The sequence below is a fragment of the Hemitrygon akajei genome, chromosome 20 (genome assembly GCF_048418815.1).
Source record: "Hemitrygon akajei chromosome 20, sHemAka1.3, whole genome shotgun sequence".
Lineage (NCBI taxonomy): Eukaryota > Metazoa > Chordata > Chondrichthyes > Myliobatiformes > Dasyatidae > Hemitrygon > Hemitrygon akajei.
The window spans coordinates 30,091,589-30,115,997 of NC_133143.1; the positions used below are offsets into that span (position 1 = coordinate 30,091,589).

A 24,409-nucleotide genomic window follows, 5' to 3' on the forward strand; every position below is an offset into this window, starting at 1 on the left:
GTTTGAGGCAGTCCATTACCTGTACTATGTGCCTGCACTAATTTTGTTCTTTTTACAGTCAGTCAAAAAAACATGGTAGTGTACACTGATGAATTCCTCCATCACTATTAGGAACCAACACACAGTTTTATGGTACTGTAGTAGTATCAGCAAAGTTCAAATTTGTTCTATATTTCTTTTAAATATATATTTTGTTACTCAGCTAGGTGGTCATTTGTATCTTTGGATAATTTGGGCAGCTGCTTAATTTGACCAAAATGTACTGGCCCCATTAACCAGAATTCACTGTATTATAGATGCAAGTTGCAATTTTTGGCTCAGCCTTCGAGTCATTCTTGACAGACTTGCAGTCACGATAGCTGGTAATATAATACAAACTAATAGTTAGCTTTTCAAATTTGTAGTTGAAGCATTATCACAGTTGCAATATTTAAATGATTGCTTTGTAATACAGCAGCATTCTTTTTGCAAGTATCGCTGACACTATAAGAATTTATTTTGCATTAACCTCAGCATAGCTGAAAGCACATTGAAGCCAATTTAAGCACTTCTTTCCCAAGTGTTCTGATTATAGGAATACATCCACCAGTTTGAATACAAGAAGGACCTATTGACGTCAGAGTTAAATGGCTAAATAAATGTTAGCCTCAGACATCAATCGTACTCCCCTGCGCCTCCTTAAATAATACAATCAGATACTTTATATCCACTAGAAAAGGCAAATGTTATGCCAGTTCAACTATCATTTGAATAATGTACTACAAGCAGTGTAGCATTGGCTCCAGTCCTGTGGTGAAGAGTTGGCATAGGTTACATCCTCAAGTTTTGGACTGGGACTTGAACGTTCAAATGATGCTGAGCATTTGGTATTTGAAAGTTGGTATTTTAAAAGTAAAAGGGCATATAATATAGCAAAAACCCGTGGGAAGGCAGAGGGTTGGAAAGATTTTAAACACCAACAGATGGCAACTAAAAAGCCATAAGAGAGAAAAGATGAAGTATGAAGGTAAGTTAGCCAAAATACAAAAGATGGACCAAAAGTTTTTTCAGATATAAAAAGAGTTAAAGAGAGACAAGATTGGTGATCGGACTGCTGCAAAAAGATGCTGGAGAGGTAGTAATGAAGGACAAAGAGAAGGCAGACAAAGTCAGTAAGTATTTTGTTTCCATCTTCACCGTGGAAGACATGAGCAGCATTATGCCAGAAATTTGGGAGTGTCAGGGAGCATAGTTGCTATTACTAAGGAGAGCATGCTTGGGAAGCTGAAAGATCTGAAGGTAGACAGATCCTCTGGATGAGCTGGACTGTACTCCAGGGTTCTGAAAGCAGGAGCTGAAGAGATTGTGAAGGCATTTGTAATGATCTTACAAGAATCACAAGAGCCCAGAATGGTTTCAGAAGGACTGGAAAATTACAAATGTCACTCCACTCCTTAAGGAGGGAGAGAGGTGGAAGAAAGGAAACTATAGGCCAGTTAGTCTGACTTCAGTGGATGTGATGATGTTGCAATCCATTATTAAGATAAAAGTTCAGAGTACTTGGAGGCACATGATGAAGTAGACCAAAGTCAGCATTATTTCCTTAAGGGGAGGGAAATCTTGCCTGACAAATCTGTTGGTATTCTTTGAGGAAATAAAAGGCAAGGTAGACAAAGTAGAGTCAGTGGATGTTATTAACGGATATTCAAAAAGGCCTTTGACAAGGTGCTACACATGAGGCTGCTAAACAAGATAAAAGCCCATTCTATTACAGGAAGAATACAAGTGTGTTATTGTCTGTGTACATAATAAAGAACTTCAGTTCCCAAAGGGCAATGTGGGTGGTTCACCTAGAACTGGAAATGATGCAGGTGAGCTCATCACACTTTCTGGAGGAAAAGCTCTTGCTGTAAATCTGTTTCTAAAATATTTGTAGTGTTTTTACCCACGCAGTTTGACTTTGCAGAGAACAACTATAACTTCATGTCAGAAGTCAGCGTGAGGTCTAAGTACGGACAGTAAACGAATACCATGCGCTGTTGAGAAAGAGACTCTAGTTCTGATGGGGGGGGAGATAAAAAATGTTGCAGCAAGTGAAATCGGACATTGAGGCAACAGAACGCATTGTGTCCAGATGTCCACCAAGAGATCAAGGTGAGAGATGCTGAAAATCCCCATAATGGATGACCGAAGTTCTCCCACACCCATGCAGTTTACCGGCAATCTAACAGATAACTGGAAATGCTTCAAACACTGATTCAGCATATATTTATCAGTGAGTAGAGCCAGAAGGGCAGATGAAAAATTGAAATTGTCTATCTTTCTGCATGTGATTGGTGAAGGTGCTTTGGATATCTATAAATTGATGAGAAAGCCATTCCATTGGACACACTGTTGACAAAATTTGAGGAGTATTTTGTTCCAAGTAAAAACGTCTCATTTGAAAGATACAAGTTCTTTTCCTGTGACCAGAAGCAAGGTGTTAGCTTTGACCAACAGCGAGCTGAGCTTCTTACACTGTGAGCTTGGACATTTGAGTGACTCACTAGACGGATACAAAACAATTTGTGGAATCTCAAATAATGGGCTCAGAAAAAACTTACTCCGTGAAAAAGATTTGACACTAGAAAAGGTTGTGAATATCTCTAGGGCAAAGGAGACCACACAAGCACAAGCTAAGGGGCTGCCCAAAGCAGAAACAACAGTGCATGCTATGAAAACAGAAGAGCAGTGCACAAGGCATTCCCCAAAGCAGCAGCAAAACAAAGAGGTAGGCTCAAAGAGCAAATGCAGAACATGTGGAGGTAGGCACATCCCAAAGACGTGTCCTGCCTGTGGGAAGTCCTGCCATAGCTGTGGGAAGAAGAAACATTCTGCAAAGTGCTGCAAAGCTGGGGCTACCAAGAGAAAGGTGAACACGGTTGCTGAGGACATGGGGGATGTTTTTGTAGATTCTCTGCAGTCTACTGGTGCTGTCAAAATGGAATGGGTCATTCCAGTGACTGTGAATGAGACAATAATTCCATTTAGACTTGAAACCAGAGCCCTGGTGAATCTGCTGTATGTGGATGATTACAAGACTCTCAAAGCAAAGAGCAAGATTTACCCAGTGACATTAAAAGTGACAGGCTATACTAGAGAGAACATTCTAGTCAAAGAAAGCTGTATAGTAACAAGGGTCAGCACCTAAAGGCACACTTACAGTTTGTAGAAAAGAGAGTACAGCCAATATCAGGTCTGAGTGCAAATGAAAAGCTCAACCTTTTGGAAAGAAATTTTGTAGTTGGTTCACAGACTAAAGATGACCACACTTCACTCATGTAAGAGTAGGCAGATGTCTTTGAGGGGCTTGGATGCTTGCCTGGTGTACCCAAAATCCATGTCCATGAGGCAGCAGCTCCTGTTGTTCATGCATGCAGGAAAGTTCCGTTTGCACTTAGAGACAAACTTAAGCACGACGTAGCATGCATGGAATGGATAAATGTCATCCAGAAAATTGAACAGCCAACAGATTGGGTGAGCTCACTGGTCACTGTGCTAAAGAAGAATGGAACATTGCGGATATGTCTAGACCCAAGAGATCTCAGTAAAACCATCAAGAAAGAGCCTTTTAAATTGCCAACACAGGAGGAGATCATGTCCCGGTTTGCAAGTGCCAAGTGGTTTAACAAACTTGACGCATCGTCTGGGTTTTGGCGGATGATGAGGCAACTTCAAGACTGTGTACTTTTAACACACCACAGGGAAGGTATCACTTTTGTTGGCTTCTTTATGAGATTCTGTCCACACCAGAAGTCTATCATAAAGACCATGATGAATGACATCATCACCTGGTGGTCCGCCAAGGATGAACAAGATGCACAGCTGAGACAGGTGCTTGACGTGACACGGAATGTCAATTTGAAATCAAAATAAGAGAAATGGGAGTTTGGTGCTAAGAGGTGTGTGTGGAGAGAAGTTGTTTGTTCAGCATGGAAACTAGAGCAAGTGGAGCCAATACCATGAAAATTCAGTAACACAAGCATTTTTTTTTTAAAAACCTGACATCTGAACCAAAACAAGTCATTCGCATTAAGTAAATATGGTTGTTTCCATATAACTATGTGTATAAAAATAAGGTTGCAGTAAATAATTACTCTTAATTGATCCTGTGTCCAGCATCTGCAATCTCTTCTATCTCCATCTGAATCGTTTTGAATCTCATTCAGCACCTTAAACATAGACTCCATCCACCTGCAATGTGCCTTCAAGATGTACTGTCTACAAAATAATTCTTCAGTAGCACATATAAAACAACAGTCTCAAGGCGAGAGCAATACTGGGCAGATGGGGAGCACTGTCCCTCCCCCCCCCCCCCCGAATAATACCATAATAACCAATGCACCATTCTGACTCAGAATCTCACCCTTTTGTCCTGAGTTTGGGTTTAAGTTAGAGAAAAAATTAGATTTCTTTTTCACAATTACTTTCATCATGAGAACCGCTATGATTCAAGAAGGCTGTTCACTATAGTTCTTAAAGTCATTGAGGGATTGACAATTAGATCTGACCTCCTTGGGAATTCTTGTATCTTAATTATAAATTTTTAAAAATGACAATGGGTTTAATCTTATTTGAAAATGTTGGCAGTTCAGCAGCATTCAAATGTGGAAGAGTGAAATTTGCTGACAGATTCCTGTTGGCAAATCTGTCACGTAACATTGCTGCTGGACTTCAGAGGCACTTAAATTTTCTCCTGCACCACACATCAATTAAATCTGCTATGAAATCCAAGGGCCCATTCATTTCATTGAAATTTTGCAGCTGCAAGGAAGGAGGGTAAGGATATGAAAGGTTGCATCTTTTCATTATTTTTCTTTGCAGTGATGTTATTAATTACTTAAGTGTTATTACATTCATAGCTTAAATTTTTCAACTTGTTCCATCTTCAGCTGTTTCAGATACTTCTGACCAGGAGAAAGTCTCAATAATATTATAAAGTATTGATAGCATTGCATGGATAGTAAAATTGGGATGGGAAGTGGAGAATGCTTGTACAACCTGGTGAAGCTTCTATCAGTAGGTTTGCAGGCAGAACTTACTCTGCATAAGTGAGCTATCAGGAAAAACCCCACCCACCCTACACCCATCTCTGCATAGTTGCAATGTCTTGCTATTTGGGTGCATGGGTGAGATGGCCTTTTGGGACTGTGCCACATAATGCTAAGGCAATTCAAGGCTGGAAAGTTTCCTGTGGGAGCATGAATTGAACCAATATTCCAGCAGGTGGAATATGCTGCATGGTGTGTTTTCTTTCTAATGAGTCTGTAATAAGTGACTTTTTTCCCCACTTCTGTTTGCATGTCATGTGCTTGAGATGGAATATAAAAATAAGAATGGCAGAAAAGTAATTGAAGGTCTGTATCATCATTGAAGTAAAAATAGAGTTACAGATAAAACATTCCAGATTTCGTTTGTGACCTATAAAATAACCTCATTGGAAACATTTAATAGTCCATGATCTCCCGAGACTTGACCCAAGTGATTAGAGCCTCCAGTATAGTCCCTATTCTAGATTTCAAGATCAGAATCAAATGGTGTGAGTTGCAAGCATGTAAGCAAAAGGACATAACTAGAAACTGCCCCGTGAGAGGTCATTATGTTTTAATTTCACATCTTTTATTCCTACTATTTTATGAGATCAAGTGGATTGCTAGCAGGAGGCATTGCTTCCAACTTGGCTTGGTTTTAGACAATAATTAGGGGATGAAATTAAGCAGATTTATCAGTATATGTCAATTTTGGTCAGTGTGTGTCTCAGATCCTTAATGAACCATTTCTCTGAATAGGCTGAAAGTTGTCAAAGATTTTTTTCTCTCTGTTGTATTGATGTTGTAGAACATGCCTTTGCAAGTTTAGACACAATGCCACCTGTGCTGTCATTTGGAGAGATAACCTAAAGTCTGGTCAAAAAGAATTTTTTTGAAAGAGAGTGGAGGGAGGGGGGCAGATGGAGAGATTTAAACAAATTGCAGAGCCTAACTAAAGGCATAGGTACCAGTAATATGATTAAGAAAATGAAATCCATAAGAAGGCAGGATGGAAGGAATGTTGAGTTTTTGGATGATCTGGTGTTAGAGGAGTTCAAAGTAAAATTGTCAAAGTACATATATGTCACTATATACACCCCTGAGATTCATTTTCTTGTGGACATACTCAATAAACATGTAGAGTAATAACCATAAAAGAATCAATTTAAACCCCCCCCCCCCTCCAGCTGGTGTATTTAACTACAGAGCAGAAGGCAATAAACTGTGCAAATAGAAAATGAAGAACTAATACTAGTAAAAAATAAACATAAGTAGTAAGAAGATGAGATGAAGAGTCATTGACAGTGAGTCCATTGGTTGTGGGAACATTTCAATGATGGGGGCAAGTAAAGTTATCCCCCTTGGTTTAAGAGCCTGGTGGTAGTAACTGTTCCTGAACCTGATGGTATGAGTCCTGAGATTCCTGTACCTTATTACTGATGACAGCAGCAAGAGAGCATGACCTATTTGGTATGGGTCCCTGACGATGGATGCTGCTTTCCTGTGACAGTGTTTCATTTGGACATGTTCAATAGATGGAAGGTCTTTGCAGATGATGGACTGGGCCGTATTCACTACTTTTTGTAGGATTTTCCATTCTGGAATGTTAGTGTTCCCATACCAGGCTGTGATGCAGCCGGTAAATAGACTCTCCACTACTTATCTACAGAATTCAAGGAGAGGTCAAGGCATGTCGGCTATTGAACAAAAGAAGGAAAGCTTCCAATTAAGTTACTGCTGTACTCATGGCCAATGGTAGGTTTAGGAATGATGGTTAAATGGAAAAGTTAAAGTTAGCTATATACAATGGGATTTTGGATCACATCATTTAGTAATGGAGGCAGGAAGAAATCCAGTCAAGTGAATATTGAAATACTTTTTCTCATCAGCGTTGGAATATGAGCAGAAGATTACAGGAAACACCACCGAAGAGTAGCTCATGGTCCTAGATTTAACAGATACTGAAACAGTATGATGTATGGAAAGTACAAGGCAGTGATACAGAATATTTTAAAACACAGTCAGGTAATCTGTCAGCGCTCATTCAGTAATCAGTGTTATCTTCAGTCATCACTTTGAAGCCAGCAGTGAGGTGTATGTAAAACTGTGGGTGGTTTGCAACAAGATAGTGCCAGAAGGTTTGGCTCATCTGTGGACTCTGAAGATTTCAGCAGTAGAAAAAATGATTGTCACTTATGGGACTGGGAATAGTGAAACAACTATGGTTCTTGCTTCTATCACTATTCATTGGTTCTGTAGGTATATTATATTCAACAGTGACCATTTCCATGCCATATATGAATTTACTGCTAAGGCTGTCCAGTCTTAAAGAAGGCCTAGTTGGGAAAATAATCAAATGTTGCTGAACTATGCAAAATTATGTTATATGTTCTAGCATTCACCACTTTGAAATTGTTGAACAAGTGTAATTGCATCCTCATTGAGAGGATCCCCTTCATTTGTGTCTGAATCCCATGAATTAGTCCATAAGCATTAGATCCATTAAGTTTTCAGGTCTTTCCCCCAGCAAAGTAAGATGTTTTGTAAACAAGCCAGGTAAATGTGCTGTATTTTAATTAACAAACAAGAGAGAATCTGCAGATGCTGGAAATTTGAGCAACACACAAAGAACACTGGAGGAACGCAGCAGGCCAGGCAGCATCTATGGAAAAAAAAATACAATTGATGTTTCGGGCCGAAACCCTTCAGCAGGACTGGAGAAAAAAAGCTGAGGAGTAGACTTGGGGGGCGGGGGGGGGGGGGGGAGGGGAGAGAGAAACGCCAGGTGATAAATAAAACTTATAGGAGGAGGGATGAAGCAAAGTGGTAAGAAGTTCTTTGGTGAAAGAGACAGGGGCCATGTAGAAAAAAGAAGGGTTGGAGGGGAGGAGCACAAGAGAGAGGCGATGGGCAGGCAAGGAGATAATATGAGAGAGGGACAAGGTGATGAGAAATTGTGAAGGTGGTGGAAGTTTGAGTAATTGATGTTCATTGTGTATTAAGTATTAGGCTGGGATAAGCCAGGATTCTCAACTTTGCTGAAGGCAATTGTAGCAAACACTGAAAATTCCTCAAAAGCCCCAGCCTTCTAGTGATAATCTTACTGTTATTTAAACACTTATTAAAGGTTTTGGGGTTTCATTTTATTGTCCCTTAGTCTATGTTGCATGATCTTATTTTTTGTCAGATGGCATACTTTTCCGCAACATGTGTTATAATTTGGATAAAAGACAATTCTATTTACAATACATTTAGATGTACTCCATTGTCTGCTATTCACTGATTTTGCAGTCACAATTAATGTACTTTTTTAACCAAGAAAGCTTTTCTCAAGTATCCCCCTTTCTGTAATAACTGAGTGCACTAGCATCACCTGAATTCATTTGGATGCAATAGTTCCTCAAACTGTTGGTACAAATCCTCCTTCAAGGCTGGGAAAGCTTAATTAGTGCAGTTCAGTGCAGTGGAGTGGGTAACGTCATCAGTTGAGGAATTCATCCAAGGTCTGGTGATTTGAAGCTGGGAGTTTTATTTTAGTGATCAGAATTAGAGGGAGTTGCATATTTCAATCTCCATTTGTTCATATCTCTACTGGAATGGAAAATCACTTGTATTTTTCTTCTAATAGTGTCTTCCCTAAGGAACTGCCAACACAGTTGGATCAGTGCTGTCTTAATCCCTCGCCTTCCTGGATTTCAAAAATTAGTTATGATGTCAGGAATTATGTATTGGAAAGACCTGGGTTTTTAAAAAGTTCCTTTTGATAACCTTGGGATTTGCAGTACTTCACAATAAGTGAAACACTTCTGCAGTGTGCCTCCTATCATAATGCAGAAAGGGCAGCAGCCAATTTGCACCAAGAAGCTTACAGAAACAGCTAATAACCCATGAGTGACCTTGGTGAATGGAAAGGCTGTGGCCAGAAAGCTACAGAGAATGACTCTGCTGCTCTTCAGAAATACACCATGGAATACTCTATACTCATCTGAAAGATAGGCTATTGTTCAAAGTTTCATCTAAAAAGAACTGCACTTGACAATCTTAAGTGATGAAAGGGCAAAAACAATGAAGCTTTCCGCCTATTTATTATTAGTGCATCATTTGAATTCAATGCATGTATTTGGCCAGGTGATTTCACATTCATTCCTCTCTCCATATTCCTGTAAACCCCATTGGATCAGGGATGTAGCTTGGCAGCTGTGGCTAAAGGAGGAAAATACTCGGAGCTGACATTTCACATCTTGATGGACTTCTGCACTTCTGGATGCCTAGCTAGCCACGAGAGCTACCCTGCTCTTACCAAAGTTTGCTGACTGCAGTTCCACACAGGATCAATAGGTCTATTTAATGTCAGAGAAATGTATACAATATATATACTAAAATTATTTTTCTTCGCAAACATCCACGAAAACAGAGGAGTGTTCCAAAGAATGAATGATAGTTAAACATTAGAACCACAAAGGCCCCCCCCCCAGATCCCTAATTCCCTGTACAAGCAAAGCAAAGCAGTAAGCCCCCCTACCCCCACCAGCAAAAAAGCATCAGAACCCTCCACTGAGCACTCAAGTGTGCAGCAAAGCATCAATAAAGACACAGGCTGCTCCCGGTGTTCCGTGTTCTCCCATGATACTTCAGTCAGGGGCACCAGCCTAGAATCAGCACACCTCCAGAACCATGAAAATCTGGAACCTGAAGGTGCACTCTCGGCCTTCCAGGCCGCGTCCTTGGGAAATCGAAAAGCGGTCGGTTGTGAGGTCCTGAGAGCGGGTCCCATTCTCGCAAAGAACCAAAGTCAGAGAGTAACTCCAGGTCAGGGTCTTCAAAAGAACCTTGAAAAGGAAATAAAGTGATATCAAAGAAAGAGATTGAGCTGTTTCTGAAGATGCAAGCAAAGGAGTTGCCATTTTGGTGAGTCAGGCTGTTGTTGGTGTGAACACTGTGTTATATCTGTAAGAGCCAAATTGGTCACTTCTACCAATGTTGTCATGTGCAAGTATAGCTGCATATAGGTAAACCGATGAGGGGGAAATTAAATAAGCTTTTACTTTGTGCAGGTTCAGTCAACACCTGGTACAAATCAATGTGGCAGCTAAATCTTTCAAGATTTGTCTAGCACCATCTACCTTTTCTTGGTGATGGTTTTTAAAGCCTCTAACCTAAGTGAATTTTCTGTCCTTCCTATTCTAGTGCTTTACCTAGGTAATGTTTATTGGAGGTATGTTGATTCATCAAATCAGAATGGATGATTGAAGAAGATGAAGAAGAAAGCCCTTAACTCCGAGTGGAGTCATCGGCACGCCGTCGTGACAGCGTTTTTTTTAGCAGGCTTTCTTATTTTTATGAGGTCGAGTTGCTAGCTCGACGTTTAACCCAGCACGGATGAAAGCGTGCAAGGGTGCTGGCTGGATTCGAACTCGGGAACCTTCACTCCAAAGTCTGGCACTGATGCCACTATGGCACCAGCCGGCAATGGATGAATGACAAATCAGCAAATAGTTTTCTTGGCCACATGTCTAACTACGTGAGTCAATGTTGAGGATCCTCCTGACCAATTTGTCCTGCTTCTGCACTGATATTCTACCAATGGCACAAGCACACACAAATATTTTGATCAATATATCTGGAATTTTGGATGTAGGATATAATTCTTAGAGCACAATTAATAAATCTGAATCTGAATCTAGCTATTGCTTATTCCGTTTTATGGCAGCATTCCCACTGTATAAAACAGAACCTGGATGTTTTAAAAGGAGAACACAGTAACATTGACTGATCTGGGTGATATTGTCACGTCTGAATCCTTTGCCTTGATGTAGTGGCTTGATACATCAGAATGCTGTATGTCAACCACATTGGTTATGGACCTAGACTCGTTGTTAAGCCAGAGAGAGTGGGGATATCAGATTTATTTCTCTGAAGGAAATGACTGAACCATATATTTCTTATTTTAAATAACTGCTTGTAGATTTTATTTTAATAAATTTCTATTGACATTTCCATGTCACCAATGAGTTGGATGTAGTTTACATCTGTGCTTACAGCAAACACTTTGTTTGATAGCTAAGTTACTTCAGTCAGAAATTTTAAGAGAGAAAGTTAACTGCAGCTTATGACTGAAACTACAGCAACCTCTCCCAGTCAAAGCAGTGTATTATCATCAGATTTGCACAGAATAGAAGATCGTTGTGAATATCATAGTCTCGATTCAATTTCAGATAGATACATCAAACTGATTATCAGGTTTGATAGACAGAGAAATTGATTATGCCCACTCTATAGTAGGATAGTGTTGACGCTATAAGTAGCCTTCATTTAATTCTAGACCGCTTAATGACTGAAAGAAAATCATATATGTGGCTTCTGTGGTGTGATTTGAACTTGTATATATGGTTCACAGACTACTCCATCAGATCACTTACACCATCATTGTCAGTCAAATTCCAATGCATACAAACTTCAGTTTACCTGAGATTCACTACATATATTCTGTACACTTCTTGATTTCCTTTGCTCCAGACTCTGATGGCCTCCCATTTCTGCTCCCATTTAGCTTGCAGACTTACTAGTTACATTTAGCATTTCTGGCTTGCTTCGCACTTCCTCTGCAGCTTCTTGTAGCCCCTTGCATCTGTGTACGTTCAATCTTTTCATCTTAAACCATCTCAAATCTGAATCTGAACTTCACGGCCTCGTCTTTTTGTCTTGTACCTTAATTGCAGATTGTTGTAGTTCAGGAGTATTTCAGATTCTTCAGACATGTCAGTGAAATAAGAGCAATCACCATTTTTTTCTGAGTTGCATAATGGTGCACATGGGTGTGTTTATTTTCCTTTTGGAGATTTTTGTGGTTCTTTTGAGAGGGAAAAAGCATTAGTTCTGAATGATTAGTTTTAAGGGGGTTTTCTTTGCCCACCAACCAGAATATTTATAAATGGAATAATATCATTCAGCCATTTTTTCCAGCATCTTGGGAGCTGAAGTTCTCAGACACGAACCTGCTTAGTGGCTTGCAATACCAGGCAGATGCCATCACCATGGCAACCTGCTTAGTTGTGTCAACCAGTTGTAATGACGGCATTGATGCTGGAAGGCACAGCATTCAGAATCTGAGGAAGCCAGAAGGCCTTTGAAAATCTAAACATTAAAGAGAATGGTGAATATTTTTGTTTTTTGTCAATCCTTCCACTTTGTTTTACTGAACAAAAGAAATGATCTGTTACATTTTCTGTGAAGTTGCTAAATTAACATGTATAGTTAAAATATCAAGCGTGCTAATGTTTGTTAGGTTAAGAGAAATTAATTTGCATTGTTAACTGAATCTGAAAGGCTATCATGTTCAAAATGTTTCAACAAAAGTAGGTTTTAAATATCTCAGCCCATGTTAATATTAATTACAAACAATGGTTAATTGTTTCATTTTATAAGAGCTTCAGAGGTGTTGATTTTTGCAGTGGTTATTAAATATGCATATTTTAGATCTAACTGTGGCTACAGCTAATGTTCACTGATACCTATTTAAAATATTTTCACTGCAACTGTTTTCAATATAAAATTAAAATGGTAGCATCTAAGAGTCGAGAAAAATCATCTCATTTAATCATCTTTCATCTCAAAGGCTAAAGCGGGTGAATACCTTAGGAATGAATAGGTGCAGTGGTGCAGCAGAGCAGACAGCACATTTTTGAGAGGTTCTGAATGAGATGCATTTGGATTTAATTTGCTGCAGTATACTATTTGTACTTCAGTGATCAACAGTAGATAAAAAAAACATATTTAGCTCCAGCCCTTTATGCTTTGTTCAACCTAATTTTTCTCTATGTTTTGTGCTTTCAAATAGCATATTTCATAAATATTGTATATTTAGTCAGTGCAACCTGTAAAGATCATGTCTACCCTATTCCTGTTCATGCTTTCTCTCTGATAGCAGACTTAGTGTTCCAATCAATAAACATACTATTGGCTTGTTATATCTCAGCACTTCTAAGGGTTTTTCAGTACAGTTAATGCCTCTGGCAGGAATCACAACTGGCCAGTAAGTGTCCTGCTAACTCTACTTTGTGTTTTCTTTTACAATAACAGCAGTCAGCAAGATAAAGCAAAGTTCTCCCCTACCACTAATGAATACTATTTGATTTGGCACAAACTATTGTTTTAGCATGAATACTGACTGTGTTCTGATTTTCCTGTCCTTGTAAAACACTGGAGAAGTTTTAGTAAAGGCTCATGGTAACTTTAGGTGACAGTGCACATAAGCAGCTATTAGACTTGCCTCTCCCAAAATGAAAATTAGGGACAACTAAACTGTCTTTGACCATACAATAGCCATTGTCAAAAGTTTAAAGTATTCGTAATCACCAAAAGTAAGGATTATATGGTAGAGGCATAGGAAAGCAGGAGATGGGTGTGGAGGACAGTCTATCCCAATGGAATTTGGAGTTCAGCTGAATGGGTTCCTCACTCACTCTTCATCCATTCATCTTGACTTTTAAAATCCACTTTTCTGCTTCAAAACTAAAAATGAACATGCCTTGATTGAGTTGATCTTTAGAATCCTCCATCCAGAGGGCAATGGGGGCTCATTCGAGATAAAACTATTAAATAAATCAAAGGATACACAGTTAGTGCAAGATAGGGGGCTGAGGAAAAAGGTCAAGCAGAACATTCTGATGCAATAGGAATGGGAGGCTGAATGTCTATTCTTACAAGGACCAGATGAGGGAATAAAATTACTGAACGTAACTCAGGCCTCACAGAAAAAAAAAAATTGATTGTGATTCAATGTGATTATTCTTACTTGATCACTGTTAATCATTTTCTTCAACTAATATGAGCTACCTTGTCATATTGCATCCCAAATTCCATCAACTAAATTTTCTAATGGAGTAGTCTACAGAAATAGTCAACCATCCCAAATGAAAGCGAATCTGAAGGATAGAAAACCAAGAACACTATAGGCTCTTCTGTTCAGTGGTAACATGCCTGATGATGGGCGTATGGATCAAAAGAAGAAATTGGGACACAATTTGCCATTGCCATCCATCATAAGACCATAAGACATAAGAGCAGAATTAGGCCATCTGGCCCATCGAGTCTGCTCCACCATTCAATTGTAGCTGAACCTTTTTTTTAATCTCCTCCTCAACCCCTGTTCCCTGTAACCTTTGATGCCATGTCCATCAATCTCTGCCTTAAATACACCCAACAACCTGCCCTCAACAGCTGCACGTGGCAACAAATTCCACAAATTCACCACCATTTGGCTAATGAAATTTCTCTACATCTCTGTTTTGAAAGGGCACCCCTCTATTTTGAGGCTGTGCCCTCCTGTCCCGGACTCTTCCACCGTGGGAAATATCCTTTCCACATCCACTCTGCCTAGGCCTTTCAACATCTGAAAGGTTTCAATGAGATCCCCCCTCATCCTTCTGAATTCCAGCAAGTACAGTCCCACAGCCATTAAACGTTCCTTGTATGATAACCTTTGTATGATCATTCCAGCACAGTTGCATTAAAAACCCTAACCCTATCAGGAGGCCTCCTTTCCTACTGCAGGAAATGTAGTCAAGGACTGGGATTCACGGTCCTGTCGGGTGATGGCTGGCTAGTGGCAGGGAAGACTATATACGCAACAAGTGCTGGAGGATTTTTATGCTTGATGCTTCGATATATATGCTTCTTTTCTTCCCTCTCCCTTCACTTTTACTTGCTGAATACAGTAATCACTCTGGTCTGTGGTGGGCTCCTATTTGCAGCAGAAAATCTCTCCCTGACTGGGTCATTATCACCAATGCAAGAAAGTGAACAGCTTGCTAGTGTGATCAGGATAATAGAAGAGAAGGCCCGCTCTGTGTTATGAGAATGGATGGAAGTATAACGTAGTCCTTAAGAGAGCCTCTCATCTTATATGGTTTGAGACATGACTGAAGTGCTTCTCAACAGCAGCAGTGTTGTCAGCTGTAGCACCTAAAGAGCAATATGAAAGAAGTTAGAAGCATTTGAGTCATAAAATTCATTGTTTTGGGGCAGCAGTATAGTGCAAGCCGTAAAAATTATTCCAAGATTAGTACACAAGAAGGGTAACAAAGTAGCATTCTGATGGTGGTGGAAGAAAAAACATCAGAGTATGGACCTCCAGGATCCATTTATCACCAGACCTGATTTGAACAAATTACCAGGATGATCAATTCCTTCTGTACCTCCTCCCCAATTCTACTAATAAGGAGCGGGTATGTCCCAGAGAGGTGAGGATCCTTAAATACGGCTGCTTTCACCACAGATGCATATGGTCCAAACTGGACAGGAGCAGCTGTTACAAATTGAGTCAGACTATTTCATCCTTCAGCACATTCAGCAGAGTTTTAAAAACTCCTATTTTATCTGATGAATTGACAACTTTTTATATATTTATGCTGAGGAGTTATTAAAATTGAATGCTGCATATTTCAAATGTCATCACTTTCTCCTATGTTGCTTGTCCTTTTCCATTTAAGTGATGGAAAGCAGTAATAAAATGGTGTTCCTGGAACAGTGAATTGACAGGGGCATTATAAAGTCCAAAAGTAGTACCCATTTAGTTTTATCTTTGCTATTCTCCTTTGAGCACACTGGGTTGATTTTCTTGTTCCTTATGAGAATATTTATAAAATTTCTTTCAAAAATAAGACTCTAAGTTGTTCTTTGTCACAGCTCAAGTGAACAGGTTCCACCTATTCTCTCTGAATTATTCTGCCTGTACCACTTTAGGATGCACCTTTTCTTTCTCTGACCTCCTGATTGATTGGTTGAATAATTTAACGCCAGACTTGCTTTGAACAAACTACCAGGATAATCAATTTCTTCTGCCTAATCCTGTTCAGTCTCCCTTTGAAGCTGTGCTAGCTGCAAATAAGAACATGTTAGATTGCAACGCAGGCAAACTATTGACATTAACCACGATCCATCAGGAAAAAAATGTTGGCTCAGTAACAGGAAGTGGTCAGAGGAATGCATTTTATTGTTGTTGGCCATGAACTAACCCAGATGTTATTGTTACTTGTGTGCTGTTCTGTGATAAACCTTCCTGCCATAGTTTATCCAAAACTTTATTGGTCTTTTTTTGGGGGGGAGGGGTTCTCTTTTCAGTTGCCTGGGTAGTTGACTTTTCTTGTTATTTCCTCTGTTTTACATTTAGAGTAACCAACTTCTTGTCTCCTGCAAATCTTCTGTTCAGGTTTTTTTTGTCAGCCATGCTCTCGTATGATTTTAACATAATATGCCTATGTTAATCTTTACTACACGTATTCCCTAATGTATTGTCCACCAAGTCGTGTCTTGTAGTTACTCAAAAAAAATCTTAGCTGTGTTTTAAAAGCTGAGCATCCATCTCGAGAAATCACATAAAGGACCAACAATTTACTGTAACTACCCCAGAGTAGAACAGGATGTTTTCTTTATAAAAATTTTAATGCACCATTTGCATCATAAAGGAGGGAACTGTATTCATTAGATAATATGTGGCCTATGCAATTGCCTGTGATAGGAAGATATAGTGTGTTTTCCTTTCTTTGTCTCAGACATTTATTTATTTACCTCCAATGACAAACATGTAACTACTGGGTGCACAAGGAAGGAAAGTTAATGAGAGGGAGGAGTGATGAATTTGAATGTGAGGGGATAAGAGTGGTTGTAATTGTTAGTTATGATGAGTGCAGGCAAAGCAAGTGTTTGATTGTGATGATCCAGATATCTTTTATGAAGCTCTCTTGGTGGATAAGGTAAACTTTTCCTGTTGGGCAGTTAAGTTTCTAAGTAGCAATCCAGAATTTTCAATATTATATTCTCAGTCATGAGCACATAGCTTCTGTATACTTAAAACAAAGACCCTGAGACCTTGCTATGTAGGCCTCAGCAGATTGGAATTTGTGACTGTTTCAGTCTGTGTTCCTCTTTAATATCAATTGATCCAGAATAGCCACAAGCTTAGTGTTGGCACATTGGAAATCAGGCTATCCAAGTATCAGCACAGTTGGTGCAATCTTCATCTAATTTTGTTTCCCTTAGCTTTTCACTCCAGGGAACACTAGGATGTGGCTTTAGTGGTTTAGCAGATACATTTTTTCTATCTCATGGATTACCTCCTCCCACCATGGCAACAGTGCTTATATGCCATTTCATACAGCTGATGCAGCTCTCTGCCTTTCTCATCTCCAAGATTCACTTAACTGAATGCCCATTTTTCTTCCACTATACTACATCCTGCACAATCTCCATGCTATCCAAATGCTTGATAATCCATTCTGATTGTTTGTTCCTTTTTTGCTCCTCTTCACTGAACTGGACTCTTACTGTTTACGCATTCATTTTATTTCCTCAGCCTCATTAAACTTGCATTTCACTACTTCATACCACTTGCTCTCTGCCATTCTCTAGTCCTGTGTTTGGCACAGCTTTGTGATCTGATTTTGATCAGCTCTATTTAAAAATGTGGCGGCTTCAAAGACCAACATTCTCAGTATTGTTCTCTTCTTTGCAAATCAGAACATCCCACTTAACTGTATCTTTCAGTTGATCTTTCCTTTTCAAATCTATGATCTGTAATGATTGCAGTTTGCACGAGCAGAAGAAGAGCCCTTAACTCGGCAGTGGAGTTACCAGGGCACCATCTTTTGACGGTGTTTCCATAGCAAGCTATTCATAATTTTACGAGGCCGAGTTGCTAGCTCGACTCTCAACCCGACTTGGATTCGAACTCGGAAACCCTTGCTCTGGAGTCCGGCACTGATATTATTGTGTCACCAAGCGGGACTAGCTTACACAAGTATTTTACTGCAAATTGTTGGTTTCTTTCTCCATTCACAACTCACTCTCCTGGATTTGTGAATAATATCTTTTCAACACTCTAATTGAAGATGTCAGAAAGCAAGAAAGCAGTGGAGATAAAGCAAGATCCATAATTGTAATGAGACAAGTATATTTAAACTATGAGACCCATCGAATAACGTGTATATATTATGGTGCACATTTTGAATCAGGGTACATTTATGCCAGTGTTTTTAATTTGCTTCTGTCATTGTAATAGTTACCGTAGTTATGAAAGCTGAGGGAATCTCTGTCTGAATTGCAGCTTTGTGGCTTCCCTTATTAACAAGGGAAATCACTGTCTTGTCATTTTTTATACCTAGCTGTGATCACTATCCCAAGGCAAAATAGCACCATCTCTTCTACAAGACCTTTGTCAAATGTATTAAAATGCCACTGTTAATTTTTGGTTCCCCAATGCCTCAAGTTTAAGATTCTTATTTCATTGTTGAATTTCCTCCAGAGCCTTGCAATGTCTTATCTCTACAGCCTCTTTCAGCCTTGTATTCTCATCCAACTCTTTTTTAAATCCAATGTATTATTGATTTTTGTATGTTCAACCACTTTGCTAACCTAGCATTCCTTCTCTGAGCTCCCACAACTCCTTGAGTTCACCAAACCTCAAGAGAAACTTCCCATTGTCTCTTCGTTTAGCTTGATGTTTTTCATTGTTTCTTGAGAAATCTAAAGGGATATATTTTTATATTGTGAGGACATGGTATAAGTGTGAAATTACCTGTTTCAATTTTATTTTTTTTATAACTCATAGCCTTCCTTTTTATTTCCTTTATTCCTGAAGGTTTATTTCCTTCAACTAAAAGAACATTGGATTATGGAAATCTATTATCTTCTGTTTTCTGTAGAATTAGGATTATTGTACAACCTACTCATACATTTCAGAATTTCACTGTCATTATTCTTGCGTGATTCCCATTGTTTGTCCCTTCCAAAACTGTAGGTCGTTGGGATCAAAGAAATAATGTAGTTGCAAGCAATATTTGGAAACTATTCCTAGCAATCTTCAAAGGAATATTTTAATCATGATCATAAACTGTGTAAGTACTTGTCAAACATTACCCTTTTTGTATTTTGACAATATTTGTAGGGACATAATTTCTGCAAAGTTGTCAATATTTTATGAGCATTGCTTTCATGAATAGAAGTAACAATTTGATTTTATTTTGTGATGTTAGCAACCTCAGTTAACCTGTAGTCTTATTAAACCTTTCATGTACTCATGATGAAAGGCAAAACAATCATTTCAATTGAGTATTTTGATCTCTGTTCAGGCTAAAATTACATATTCATGATAATTTTTCAAAGGTATGAACTCTGCACTTCCAAAGTGAAGAAATTACCAGCTCATTCATAGCTATATTGTTGGTTGTGTTGCAACAATTTCTTAAATGATTTCAAAGAGTAATTGCAGATGAATGGATGCTGCTGAATTTGTGTATATTATTGCAAATGGAGTTTTGGTCAGGTCATGTAATGGATCAAGTGTAGACAATATTTTTCAGACTATTCCATGTAGTAAATTAGTGGGTTATTTTTGCTCCCAGGATCAGTGGTAAGGACCTCTAATGTGGTAACAAGCTTCTTGATAGTGGTACATGTTACCTTGATTGTCCAATATAATTAGATAGGTGGAATTTGAATCATATTTAAACAAAAGCAACTTCTTCATCTGTTCAGAGGTTAGTTAAAGTAGTATATAAACCTGAGTATCATAATGGAAACAACTAAATTTTTAAAAATTGATGCATGTAGTTCAAAGCTTGGTCAAAGAGGTTGGTTTTAAATAGAGGAGCGCAGTAGGAGAAGGAGAGGTGGAGATGTTAAAGAAGAAAATTCGGGAGAGCAAGGTGTAGATATTTGAAGGCGCAGCCATCAAAGAAGATGCAATGAGCAAGGAAAAGTAGAGAGGGATGGAGGAGGAGAGAGATCTTAGTTGGAGGGCTCAGTTTCATTGAACTACAGCAAAATCAGAATTGAGTTCTGGCTACAGGAAAGATTTGATTGGGAAGTAATTGATGTCAGTAAATGGAGAATACAGCCATGATTTGTGCAGGGAATATCTGTGGACTTAACCTAATTGTCTTTAATCAGTCAGAATTCTAAATGCCGGTAGGGAACTGAACATTCAGGTAACTTTGATTACATTGAGAATGACTAGTCAACCTCAGTCCCAATGGTGACACTTCAAGGCAAGTATCTGTCAGGGCTTGAATGCATAATCTGGTTTGGCAATTCAGATCAAACCTACCTTTGGTTCTTACTCCTAATGTAGTGAAAGTGGCATAATGCAAAGCAGAGGAAAAACACTGAAGAGCTATAAAATGATTAAATGTATTCTAGTTGTTATAAACATATATACTATGCACTTATGTGAAACATTATTTTGTCATTATTAAAGTGCCGAGTTGCATGTTCTCACACGAGGATCCAGCACTGTCAAAATGGGCTGATTGTCCTTTTATGCTAGGCCGTGACTAATCAAGTATCCTGAGCTGCTTCATAACCACCTTATCCTCCTGAAATGCTTTCTTTTAGCATCCTTGCTCATGTACTCCAAGACCCTCTGTTCATCCTCCCTTGTTTTCCCACCACAGTTTTCTGTTTTCCCCAAGAACAGTTTGATGAATTATTAAATGCTGAACTTGCTGGTGATAGCATTACTGTGTAAAACATTTTAAAGTCCCAATTGTTCTATAGATTGCTTGCTGGACGAAAAACTTATACATGGTTATGTACAAAAAAATCTGGATTCTTGACCCGGAGAGGGTTGACAGAAAGCCAAGTTCCTCATATCTTTTTAGCTGTTGTTTCCAAAGCATATAAGGACAATAAGCAGCATCTCCTGAATAATTTACTGCATACTCTGTCATGTAAACAACTCATTTATCACACTGCGGATTAAAAAAAATACATTTTACCCTGTGATATTCTTCCTGAATTTGTAATCACCCACTGATAATCAAGTAAACAACTTTAAAATTATTTTTTAAATATTTTGAACTGATTCTGCTATTCTGCAAAATCATGCAGGTAAGTAATTCCTCCCAGGTTTCTGTACTGTTCCAATTCTGGTTTCTCATTTACCCCAAAGTTAATTGCTCTATCTCCGTCAACCTTACTTTCAACTGCAAATGTCATAAATCCTGGGCCTTATATTTCTTAAACTATTTTGCATCCCTTCCTCTCCCTCCATGGGCCTATAGACAGAAAAGACTGAAGATGCTGTTACCTGGAGCAGGAAAAAGAACTGCTGGGTGCAAGGTCTCAACCCAAACCATTGACATTCCTCTGCCTCTGCAGATATTGCTTCACTTGCTGTGTTCTTCCAGCAGATTTTAGTCTGATGATGTTCCTTTCAAGTGCTGTGGGGTTTGAAATATTAAAGGTGAAATTGTTGTTCTGAAATTCCAGCTTATTCTCAATCAATGTTGTTTTAGCAATGAAGATTAAAATATGCTGAAGTACTCCAATCTTTATTTAACATAGGATCTTACCAGTTTATTGAATCTCCTCTAAATGGCCAAGATTAAACTCAAGTGCAAAAATAATTACACTCATTGTACATTTGCCCATTTTCAGCAAAAGATTTTTTTTCTGAAAGCACTTGTATCTGGGTAACAATAGAAATAAATATGAATAACTTCTGAATGATCTCCTTCGAACATTTATTAATGCTCTTGGAAAGATAATAGCTCAGCTGGAATTGCCATGTTAAATATACTAAAGTTGCCAATGGTTTTATTGATCTAAAAAGTCAAAGTAAATGTCGTTTGTCCTGGGTGGATTTGCACAACCCTGGGGGGAAAAGTTACAAATGGAAGATATTTCATCAGCTAGAAAAGAGTTTGATTTGCACTAAACTAAAAACTTCTTCTCAAAGCCCATTAGGAAGAAGTTTAATTGCACTAAAGACAAGTATTAGGTCAGCTTTCGCTTGCACTTAATTAGCTGCAGTGGAAAAGGCTTATAAAGATGATCCTTGGAGCCCAATGCAATTGTTTTTAATGGTATAAAGAGGTATATGAGATGTCCATCACAGAAAATCATCTGCAATTAAAAGCTCACATCAGTATGCAATTTTCCCTTCATGGAAGGATTTAAAGTTCAATTGCTGAATTGGCCAACTGTTGCTCTTTATTCATGTTTGCTAATTGGGTTATAGTAAAACATAATGAGAAATAACATTAATCCAAACATATAGCTATTCAGAGAGCAGCTATGAAGCTGAACATCTGGAAACCGTTGGAGTTTGAACAATTTCCACCCATTTTGAAAACTTGAAATTGTCTACGTTTCAGGGAGTGTGAAAGGTTCTGTTGGACTTTATCAGTTTTCCCTTTTGGCTAAAACAAAATAAAATGTTTTAACAACACACACAGAGTGCTGGTGGAACACAGCAGGCCAGGCAGCATCTATAAGGAGAAGCACTGTCGACATTTCGGGCTGAGACCCTTTGTCAGGACTAACTGAAGGGAAAGATACTAAGAGATTTGAAAGTAGTGGGGGGAGAGGGAAATGGGAAATGATAGGAGAAGACCGGAGGGGGTGGGATGAAGCTAAGAGCTGGAAAGGTGATTGGCGAAAGTAATACAGAGCTGGAGAAGGGAAAGGATCATGGGACGGGAGGCCTTGGGAGAAAGAAAGGGAGGGGTGAAGCACCAGAGGGAGATGGAGAACAGGCAGAGTGATGGGCAGTGAGAGAGAAAAAAAACAAACAACTAAATATGTCAGGGTTGGGGTAAGAAGGGAAGGAGAGGCATTAACGGAAGTTAGAGAAGTCAATGCTCATGCCATCAGGTTGGAGGCTACTCAGCCGGTATATAATGTGTTGTTCCTCCAACCTGAGTGTGGCTTCATCTTGATAGTAGAGGAGGCCATGGATAGACATATCAGAATGGGAATGGGACGTGGAATTAAAATGTGTGGCCACTGGGAGATCCTGCTTTCTCTGGTGGACCAAGCATAGGTGTTCAGCGAAATGGTCTCCCAGTCTGCGTCGGGTCTCACCAATATATAAAAGACCACACCGGGAGCACCGGACGCAGTATACCACACCAGCCGACTCACAGGTGAAGTGTCGCCTCACCTGGAAGGACTATCTGGGGCCCTGAATGGTGGTGAGGGAGGAAGTGTAAGGGCAGGTGTAGCACTTGTTCTGCTTACAAGGATAAGTGCCAGGAGGGAGATCGGTGGGAAGGGATGGGGAAGGACGAGTGGACAAGGGAGTCGCGTAGGGAGCGATCCCTGTGGAAAGCAGAAAGAGGGGGGAGGGAAAGATGTGCTTGGTAGTGGGATCCCGTTGGAGGTGGCGGAAGTTATGGAGAATTATACGTTGGACCTGGAGGCTGGTGGGGTGATAGGTGAGGACAAGGGGAACCCTATCCCTAGTGGGGTGGTGGGCAGATTGGGTGAGGGCAGATGTGCGGGAAATGGGAGAGATGCGTTTGAGAGCAGAGTTGATGGTGGAAGAAGGGAAGCCCCTTTGTTTAAAAAAGGAAGACATCTCCTTCGTCCTGGAGTGAAAAGCTTCATCCTGAGAGCAGATGCGGCGGAGACGGAGGAATTGTGAGAAGGGGATAGCCTTTTTGCAAGAGACAGGGTGGGAAGAGGAATAGTCCAGGTAGCTGTGAGAGTCTGTAGGCTTATAGTAGATAAATGTTTTATTTATTTATATCACTCGTTTGAACAATTCAAAGTTGCTAACTAGATAGACAGTATGATTCAATCTAATGAACCCTACAGAAATTGAACTTTATGGTTTTGCATCATTTTGTTTAGAAAAAAGAACTTTCAATGGCAATGACAATAATGTATGAATATGTATTGTCCATTTTACAACAAATTCATAAAAGCAATAACTAATGCATAACCTGGTATCCTTACTTCTTGTTGTTATTGGTTGAGGGAAGAATTTTGACTAGAACATTGATCTTTATCATGTAACTAAAATGCAGATGAAACCACATCACTAACACAACCTAATTTTGGCATCACCAACGAACTAGTACTCCCTCAGAATATCACAAATTATCAATCTAAGTTTGATGTTTAGCTCTGAATTGGGAGAAGTAAATCTACCTTTTGACTATGAGATTGAAGTATTATCGGCCGAGGTAAATTTTAAATATTAAACTACCTCTAACAATCTCCTTGAAAACTTCTCTGTTCCAAAGAGACTTATTTTTGCTTCTCTATTTTGCATAATGTCCACCATCCATTGAACAGGTCACAATCCTATAGCTCTTTCTGACCTGCTGCACTTTTTTGCACATTTCTAAAATTCTGATTTCCAACATCTGGTGGATTTTGACCTTCACAATACTTCAGTTCTACATTAACAAGTCTTTCGTAAAGGTTCACCATGACTTTCTTATACGTATGTTAATTTCTTATTATGAAGTTGAGAATCCTGGATACTTTCTGACCTGGTCCTGTCCTATTCCTGTCCTGTTCTGTGCATATATCCCAAATCTCTGTCTTCTTGTTTCATTTTTAAGATTGTCCTC

General features: G+C 39.2%; 1 protein-coding gene across 7 annotated transcripts in view; it reads left to right on the forward strand.

Annotated features, from left to right (window-relative positions):
• LOC140713685 (catenin delta-2-like) overlaps nt 1-24,409 on the forward strand; it is a 1,190,818-nt gene that overhangs the window by 350,422 nt on the left and 815,987 nt on the right. The window contains exon 1 of one of the 7 annotated variants that reach the window (XM_073024070.1): nt 12,118-12,201. The exons of the other annotated variants lie outside the window; for them this stretch is intronic. The gene's annotated coding sequence lies outside the window, so the exon portion shown is untranslated. Of the gene's footprint in view, nt 1-12,117; nt 12,202-24,409 lie in introns of those variants that run through there. 7 annotated transcript variants of the gene reach the window in all.